Below are 8854 nucleotides of genomic sequence, written 5' to 3'. Positions count from 1 at the left end.
CTTATACTCCTTATGAAAATCTTCACAGACAATCCTTTTTCTATAGCACACTTTTTCTTTTCAAGAATGATTATTGAACATTTATGTGAAAACAAGCTTCTTTTTTTTTAAGGTCACCTCAAAATTAAACTCCAAGGACCATATTTTTGCTGGAGTGACCATACGCAAAATTCTCTTCTCATTTATGTCAATCTTCCAGTGCCATAATTTAAGTGAATTACTCTTAATTGCATCTTACCTTTCAGAGAACAAGACCCTGACTGTCTGCTTTGTTATTTTTCACTTGAGCCTTTTTTTCCATCTTTGCTATTCTGTTTCTGTTAAGCGTGATATCAGTTACCACAAGAAGCATTCCTGTTCTGAAATAATTTTTTTTGATCCAATATTAGATAATTTTCCAGATCTGCGATGATAACACTCTCTTCCACTATGACCACTTATATTTCAATCTATTTTAACCACTAGTTTTCCACCCAGAAATTTTGTATCAGTCTCCTCCAGTGCTTAACACTTGAAAAGGTTAAGACTTCAAGTCAAAGTTTTTGCCTCTGCTTACCATTAAGGCAAAACCAAGACATCAAATAGGTTAACACCACATGCACGAGTGTATATTATTGTGTATATAGCTTGTATTAGTGGTTTGAACCCTGACTTTGTTATTTTTCTAGAACTGGCAGCGATAAAACGTTCCTACTGGATTTAAAACCAATGATTTCCAAGTATGTTCATGACATAAGCATATCTAAGCTTCAGTGTCCACACCATATCTAAGCATCTGTGTCTACATTAAACATTCTTGTTTATATGTATTCACAGAATCTTTGATGTACCTTGTGCACCAAATCCATTCATTTAATAAACATAAACAAATATAGCTGCTTGCTCTGCATTTGACTTAGAGTAATAATATTAATATATCTATACTGTTCCAGCTTACTCTTTAACAAGTTACTTTCTCTACTACCACAAATAAGGCATTTGAACTAAATTGTTTTGTGAAAATAATTACAAAGCTGAAAAATAAAATCCAATTAAACAGTAAGCTTTGAAAATTTGGATCATAGTGGTGGCTTTTCGTTGAGCAGGACTTTTTTCAGGACTGTCAAAATCTCATTTAAAATGAACTGCAAATTATTCACTATCTAACTGGAAAGTTCAAAGCACTTCAGCAATTTACCCAAGTTTGCCTGTTCTGACTGGCGGCAAAATAAATATGATGGGTGGTCTGTTTAAGGCACCTGTCCAAGCCCAATCACATTACATTTTCATAGTATCAACATTTGAAAACACTATAGCTGTTTCATCAACAAAAGTGCATGGGAATATCTCCAAAGCAGATGGCAACTAGCACATCACAAAAACATGCAGATTCCTGAGCCAATTTATATAGCAAAACAGCATCTACCACAGAGCAAAGGGAAGAATAATTAGCATATTCAAACGTTCAGAACTTCCCAACATCACATGGTTTATGCTAAGGACCATGAAAAGTAATTGCTCTCACGTAATACTGATTTTCATTTGGACAGACCAACTTACAGCAGGGTTATTCAACTGAGTAATTCCCTTCGAATCCGAAAGACTACACAATTCACTTGAAATATTGGCTAAATTTTGCATAACAGAAAATACAGAAATCCAGACAAAGATCTTCTTAATTCAAACACTTAAGTGTTTTGGTGCCAGTTCTTTTAAAGCAATATGGTTCTAATGTCATTAATATATCAAATTCTATTGTAACTCACAGGTATCTTAATAAAGGCCACATTTCAAGACAACAGTGAGAAATCTGCACCTATATAACACGTAGCGCTTCACGCTGGGCTTGTTCACATACTTCATGCCTAGGTCTCTTTGCAACTGTTTCCAAAAACACTGATTATATTACACAAATGACATGTTTCACATTGTCTGAAAATCTAATTATTTAATTTTCTACATAATTCTCTCTGTGTTAATTGACTCAGGATGGAGTCATCCAGTTATCCACAGGTGGCCTGGTTTTGCAGTTTCCACATGCGTGAGAATTCATTCAGATATGTAATGGAAAAACTGCTCTACAGCTAGGCTTAGAGCAGATCCAACACCCTGGTGGGTAACCTTTCTACAGTGACCTGTTCATATTTTTCATACTCTAATTCCATAGCTCCTCTGCTGCAGGAAACAAAACAAATCCTTGTTATTGCTAGCTTGATGGTGCTGATTTTAAAATGTAGGTACATTTCAGATTTGACAGAACTGGGTCATAACTATTTTGTTGTCACTCAGCCACCACACTACAACTACTAGAGTTTACAGATCCAAATTGGGACCCAGTTAGACTTCTGAGAGACATCATTTTCAGTGGCCTGCTGATAATGGAATGGCCGTGACCTGGAATCCAACAACACAAAACCAAAGTAGAAACTTCGGGTGTGCTTAATCTCACCTAACTTGAGATGTCCAGGCTCCAGATGCACGTAGCTGAGCTGAGCCCATGGCCATAGGCATCCTTTGCAGACCACAGAGAAGACCCGCTGCCTCTACTGACTACAGTAAAGGGACAGGGTTACAGACCCAGAAGAAGACACCTGCACCCTTAAAGTCCAATAAAACAAAGTAGTAAGGACCAGCCATAGATTTTATTCTTAGCACACAGTAAAAATAGTACATCCAGAACTTATTAGCAGAGATTACAGAACTACTCTTTTGGGACATATTTCATTTTAGAAAAATAAATAAAACGTAACAAACATATATATGATAATCACTCTGCATATTGGTTTTATATTCGATCATAAATTTGTATGTAGGAAAAATGTATCAATGTATATTTTATGTCCTTATACCATATCTGGTCTATGATGAAAAAGATACACCACAGTGTTTTATCTTAAGGCACCACAAATGTTATCTTAAAAGCTTGGAGCACAGTATTGCACCATTCAGCTTACCTCAATATTAATATTATATGTATATATATACATGTCGGATGCTCTGTTTTGGAAGAAATTGGTGCACTGACACTAAAATGATTTAAAACATACCACATTCAATTTAAACTATATATCTTTAGGACACCCTCTGATTTGCAGTCTTCAAAAGGTCTTGGTGGTTGGTCTTGTCAAATAGTCACAACATTGTACTGGAAATGTGAACAAGATACTCATTTTCCCAAATGAAATGCTATAAATTTAGGCCAATATAAACCTGTCAGAATTATCCCTCTATAAGTTTCACACCAGGGTGTGGTGCTGCACAGCTGAGGAGCTGAGCTAATAAGTGTTGAAAAATGAAAAACGCTGCTTTATGGCATCACATAAATTGGCACCAAAAAAAAATGCTTGCACCTACGCCCCAGTTTTGACGAATAAATGCCAAAATGTGGAAGCCATACAAACAAAGTTCCACTGGTATGAAAGCAGGAAGAATGAAACAAATAGGTCTGTCAGAGAGTATTATACATTTCCAGTGTTGATATAAATTTCTACATTTCACCTGCTCAGGCTCAGAAGGGTTAAATTAACCAAAACCACTGTGAACACAGATACTTTCTACTTGTAGATTAAAGAAGTGATTTCTGCCATTTTCATGTTCTAATGTCATTACAGGGTTGTGAGTCCAAAAGACTCTTTGTTGGGTTTGACTTATCTTTGGGTCAACCAGAAGGAGTTACTCCAGACTGACAATAATGTAACCAAAACCAGATTTTAGCATTAAGAAAGCAAATTTAGATTTTGTTGTGACTGTACAAAGACTTGCCAATATATTTATATGAGCAAAGACCTCTTTCAGACTTCCAATTTATACTGGCAAAAGTACTCCACATCAACACGAGATACTTTGGTTGGATAGATTGCATTTCTATGGAGAAAACGAGAGAGTTTGCTAGCAGAGCTATGTTATTTGAGAGTGTGGTATGTTTAACACTCCTGATGCACATACACATGAATGCAGAACGGTGCAGCACAGATCTGGCCAGACTCATTTACGAACTCCAGTGCAGTAATCTCACTAGAGTGCTCCTGTTAATCTCTAAATTCCTAATTCATAAATCAGAACTTAAAAAAATGACTCAAAAGTATGAGAGTTTTAAAATGAGAATCTTGGGGATATTTTCTTGTACAGCTGGATTTTAAGGTTCATATTTTCACAGCTTTTTCCTCAATTCAGAGTGCTTATGTCCTTTGCAAGCAACAGGAACCTGAGATTCATATTCAGTAACATATGTAAGAACACTGGTCCTCAAGAGAAATACCAAAACACACAACGAAATCACGAGGTGTAACAAACTTGCCAGATACACAGTTCAAATCAATGAAGGATCCTTCATTCTGAGTCCAGAAATGTTACTGAAGACTGTAGTAGTATTGTGGTCCCAGTACCAACATCTTCCCACAGGCAAATCTCCAACAGAGCCAAACCATCCCACAGCACTTCAAACTTCCCCCAAAAGTCCTGAACTCAATCTCCCACAGCCAAGGTGAGTTCACTACCCAGGGTGAGCATCTTTGAAATACTGTCTGACGTATAAAGCAGCTCTGCCAGCAGCTGTCAGGTCAATGTAAAACCAGTCATACCAGTTAGCAGTCGTAGCTCTAATCACTGATGTATTAAATAAAAGGCAGATACCACCAGTCCCCATATTAATAGAAAGCAGCTTCATTATTCGCTGAGAATACTCTTGTTGTGTTCTTGGTAAGCTCTGAACATGTCTGCGAGATTCCTTGGGGAATTCTGGTTGAGGAACATCCCTCCAGGCTCCAGCAGGCTATAAGCTGAACAAGATGGGCCAAAAAGCTTGCCTGGGAGATGCCTGCAGATGCAGCAGCTGAGTGGACGTCCAAATGACTCAGAAGCAGCAAACCCGCTGCAAAGAACAAGCAGAAGAAACACACAGGCACCAGTAACGTGGCCAAGCCTGGATTTGTTTTGGCAGGGTGTTGGCTTGCTGCAGGCTCAGATTTCTGAAGAGGGAACTGCCTCCTGTTGTCCCTGGGACTGTGCCCTCATTTGTTTTTAAACAAATTGGATGGCATACAGTAAATATCTGGCTCCTACTAGCAAAATTATCTCACAAGACCCTAAATACCAATTATCTCTTGGGCCAAAAAGAACATGATTTGTTTATTTATTACTTGTTTACCTTGCTGTGGTAACTAGAAACATTGGGTCAAGGTTCCATTGTGCCAGACAGTATTCAGACACAGAACACAACTTTCTTTTCTCTTTGTGGACTGACTTCTCCCACCAAACTCCATGGCAAATCACATCTGTGATGCACAATATTAAGGATGTAGCCTAGCCAGGAAGCTTTTTTTCTAGTAATGAACAGGAGAACCTGGCATGAAAATATACTTCTCACTGGACAGGAAAACAACTTTTCAAAATCTACCTATTTTGAACATTGACCATTTGCTAAATACCTCATTTTTAAAATTAAAATATATGAATGGAAACACATTTTTCATTTGGCTTGGTGAGGATATGAATAGTTTAGCATGATAAATGGACCACTAGGCTGTGCAGCTGAATAGCAGCCCCTATGGCACTTCCTACCTCTACTGCTGCAGTTGTGCAAGTTGTGCAGAGAACTGTTTACAAAAACTTTTTAGAATAAATTATGTCAAGATGTACACTGAAAGAGGAGACCTAAAAAAAACCCATACCATATAAATTCTATGTCAAAGCACTGCCATTGATTTCCAATGAATGAAACCACCTGCAAGTTTAAGGATAGTTGCTTATTTTTATCAGATCACAGTAAACTGGCATGATGGTCTTAAAAACAGTGGACGGACCCTTCAGCCTGTAAAAAACTGGGAGAAGGATAGGAGAGAGAAGCAATGCACAAAAGAGTCAAAGAAATTCAGCACTTAATTTTAATGCCTTAATAAAGAAGAAAGCCAGTATAGGATAGCTATCACTCAAGCAAGAAGACCAGAAATTAATGATGTGATCTTCTGATATGGTGATGATAATGTCATGATACTAAGAAAGAAATAAAGGGTGTATGTGGAAAGATCCAAATACTTGATATTTTTATTTTCATACCAAAATCCCTGCTTCTGTCAAAATCACCTAAATGTAAATATAATCAACTAGAAATCAGATACACTTTGTAATCATTGATGAAGCATCTGTGGACTAACTCACCTACTAAAAAAACCCAACAGCAACCGTACAACACCTACAAACCATTTTTCAATGAGGGGTGCAAGGTTCTGCATATATGGTTATAATAGTGTTTCTGGATGTTATATATGTACATATGCTGGACATAAAAATTACTCCGCAACATACTGTTTTCAGCTAAAGTTAATTTTAAAGTGCAAAGCCATTTTAAACGAGAAAAATATCAAAATGGTTGTAAGTAAATTAAACTCTTCTGGTTTATCCTGAATAAAGTCAGTGTGAGAGAACAGAGTCAGAACAGAGAGCGCTGTGAGCAAGAGTCTATCCTAAGGAACAAAACTTAACATTGCCTTTCTTTAAAAAGATTAAATATGGCCACATATCTACATCTCAATATTTATTTAGCATTTAAGTTAAAATTTAATCCATTTATTTCATTAAGCCCAGAAAAAAATTAAAAAGAGAAGAAGTTGCAACAGAGTATGTTTTTTAAGGGTGTGGGAGGACATTTTATTGACACTGTGAAATGTAATAAATTCCTTTTGGAGATGTTTCATGTCAGCAGTGCAAGACTTGTAAAAAGCCATAAGCATCGGAATTTAAGCATATGTTAGTTTAACAAAATTTGCAAGCTATTTTCATATTGCCTGTAATTTTCTACAGTTACTAACATACTGTTAATCCATTCAGGATAGTCCTTTCAGTTAGTAGGGCTAAGTTTTAGCAGCAACCACAATTTTCATGGCTTTCATGTGTTACATCTGTCTGCTTCACAGGTTTGGCTCAGGGAAGTAGTTATAACCCTTTTCTAGTTCTCATTCCAAGCATGTTCCCTCCTTTCTCTCCTTCTTCAGGTAGAAGGCAAAACTGGCAGGGGAGTGGACTCATATCACCCCTCTAACAATAGAAAACTCCCAGAAATGAAGGAATTCTCTCTTGGCCATTTCTGAAAACTTGATTCAGAGCTATCACTGTTAGAAGACTTTTTCTTCAATGTTTTGGGTTTTTTTTTAAATATAATTAAAATACATTTTTAATATAATTAATATTCAATATCATTAATATACTTAAAGACATGCCAGGACAGGCTTTTCCTCTGCTATAAATAACAAGTTCTCACAGTAATTTTGTTGTCATCTGAATTATAACTCAGCTCTTCCATTAGTTTGTTCAGAGCTCCTATTTGAAAAATATTGGTCTTTCCCCTGAAGCCCTGGAGTCCTCTCCCTTCAGGGAAAGATAAAGATAGCCCTTTGCTTGTTTTCTAATGGAAAAGAAAAAATAAATCTTATTCCTTTACTATTTCTCTTAAAAAAAAAAAAAAAAAAAAAAACCAACACACAAAATCCTCCAAACCTAGAGTACTATTTTTGCATGGTCTGCTATTTTACCCTTTGTTTGGTTCCTGGCATCAAGCTTTATTTGTTGGCACAAAGAAATCTTGTACCTCCAAGCTTGTAACTCAGAGGCAGGGAATCATAAACCATAAGCTTTAAAAAGGCTTGATCACGGTTTGTTGTAACTGTGCAGAAGAGTTTGTCCAAAGCCACACATCACCTTTGTTCAGTGATACTTCAGATATAATAGCCCTCAAATGCTCATGAAAGATGGCAAGACAAATTATTACAAATAAGTATAATTGAGTGAATATGTCCTACAATTATGATTAAACTTTCCTGCTAAGCTAATTAAAAAAAAAAAAAAAAGAGCAACAATGGCTCAAATGCCACAATTATTTTTGTATAGTAAAGTCAAATGAAAAGTAAGGTGTATCTCAGGTATTAGCCACTGGCAATACTGACTTGTTCGTGGTGGCACTACTTTGCTGAGATTTTGTATTCTTGAACTGGGCAACTGAGACTGTAGAAAATTTTAGATATTTCTTTCATCCCTCCCCACCATGTAATTTTCTCCCTTCCCCAACTATCAGATTCTTTTCTATTTACTTTTTGGACCCACTGCAGAATGCTTCTAGATATATTCAAAAGACAGCTGCATGGGTTTTGAAGGGGCATCATAACATGCCATTTGTCAGTCCACATTCAACTAGTGCCCTAATTAAATATATAGGAAAATAGTAGTCAGGACAGTAATTTGAACAGAAATACAAGCACAGCATGCTCTTCATATTACACACACACTGATATTTCATCTACTTAACCCACAGGCCATTCTGAAGGTAATAACATGCTACCTCAAGAGGCTAAGGTTTCATTACATTTTTAAGGACTAACAGGTGTGCCCCTATGGCTTGCCAAAATACTTCATGATGAACTGCAAAACTAATCTGTAAACTTGCTGCTCACCCCCTGGCTCACACTGCACCTGGCTAGTGAAATGGCAATAGCAGAGTTTATGCATGGTCATCCTTGTTCTACTGCCACAAACCTCAAAGCACCAGGGCAGGTGGTTAATCGACACATCACTAGGAAAGAAATAAGTCTTACAATCATGAATGTGTTTAGGTTACGTAATAATTGAAAAGCAAGCTCCTACTTCTCATCCCCCTACACCAGTTCAGTAGAAACTATCAAGAGCATCATAGCAGCTGTGCTCAGACATGGATGAAGATCAGACAAGCTTTCAAACGTCTACTGGACCTTTGCAATGTTGGTCCTTGCAGGCTCTTTGCTGTCTGAAGTGCCTTGAAGGAGCCATCAGTGCCGCCCCCCCACCCCCCCCCCAGGTGCGGTGCCTCGCCTCAGTTCCCCCGTCAGCCAGGCCTTTACCCTTGAGAGCG

Source organism: Strix aluco, chromosome 3 (genome assembly GCF_031877795.1).
Source record: "Strix aluco isolate bStrAlu1 chromosome 3, bStrAlu1.hap1, whole genome shotgun sequence".
Lineage (NCBI taxonomy): Eukaryota > Metazoa > Chordata > Aves > Strigiformes > Strigidae > Strix > Strix aluco.
This window is presented reverse-complemented; position numbering follows the sequence as displayed.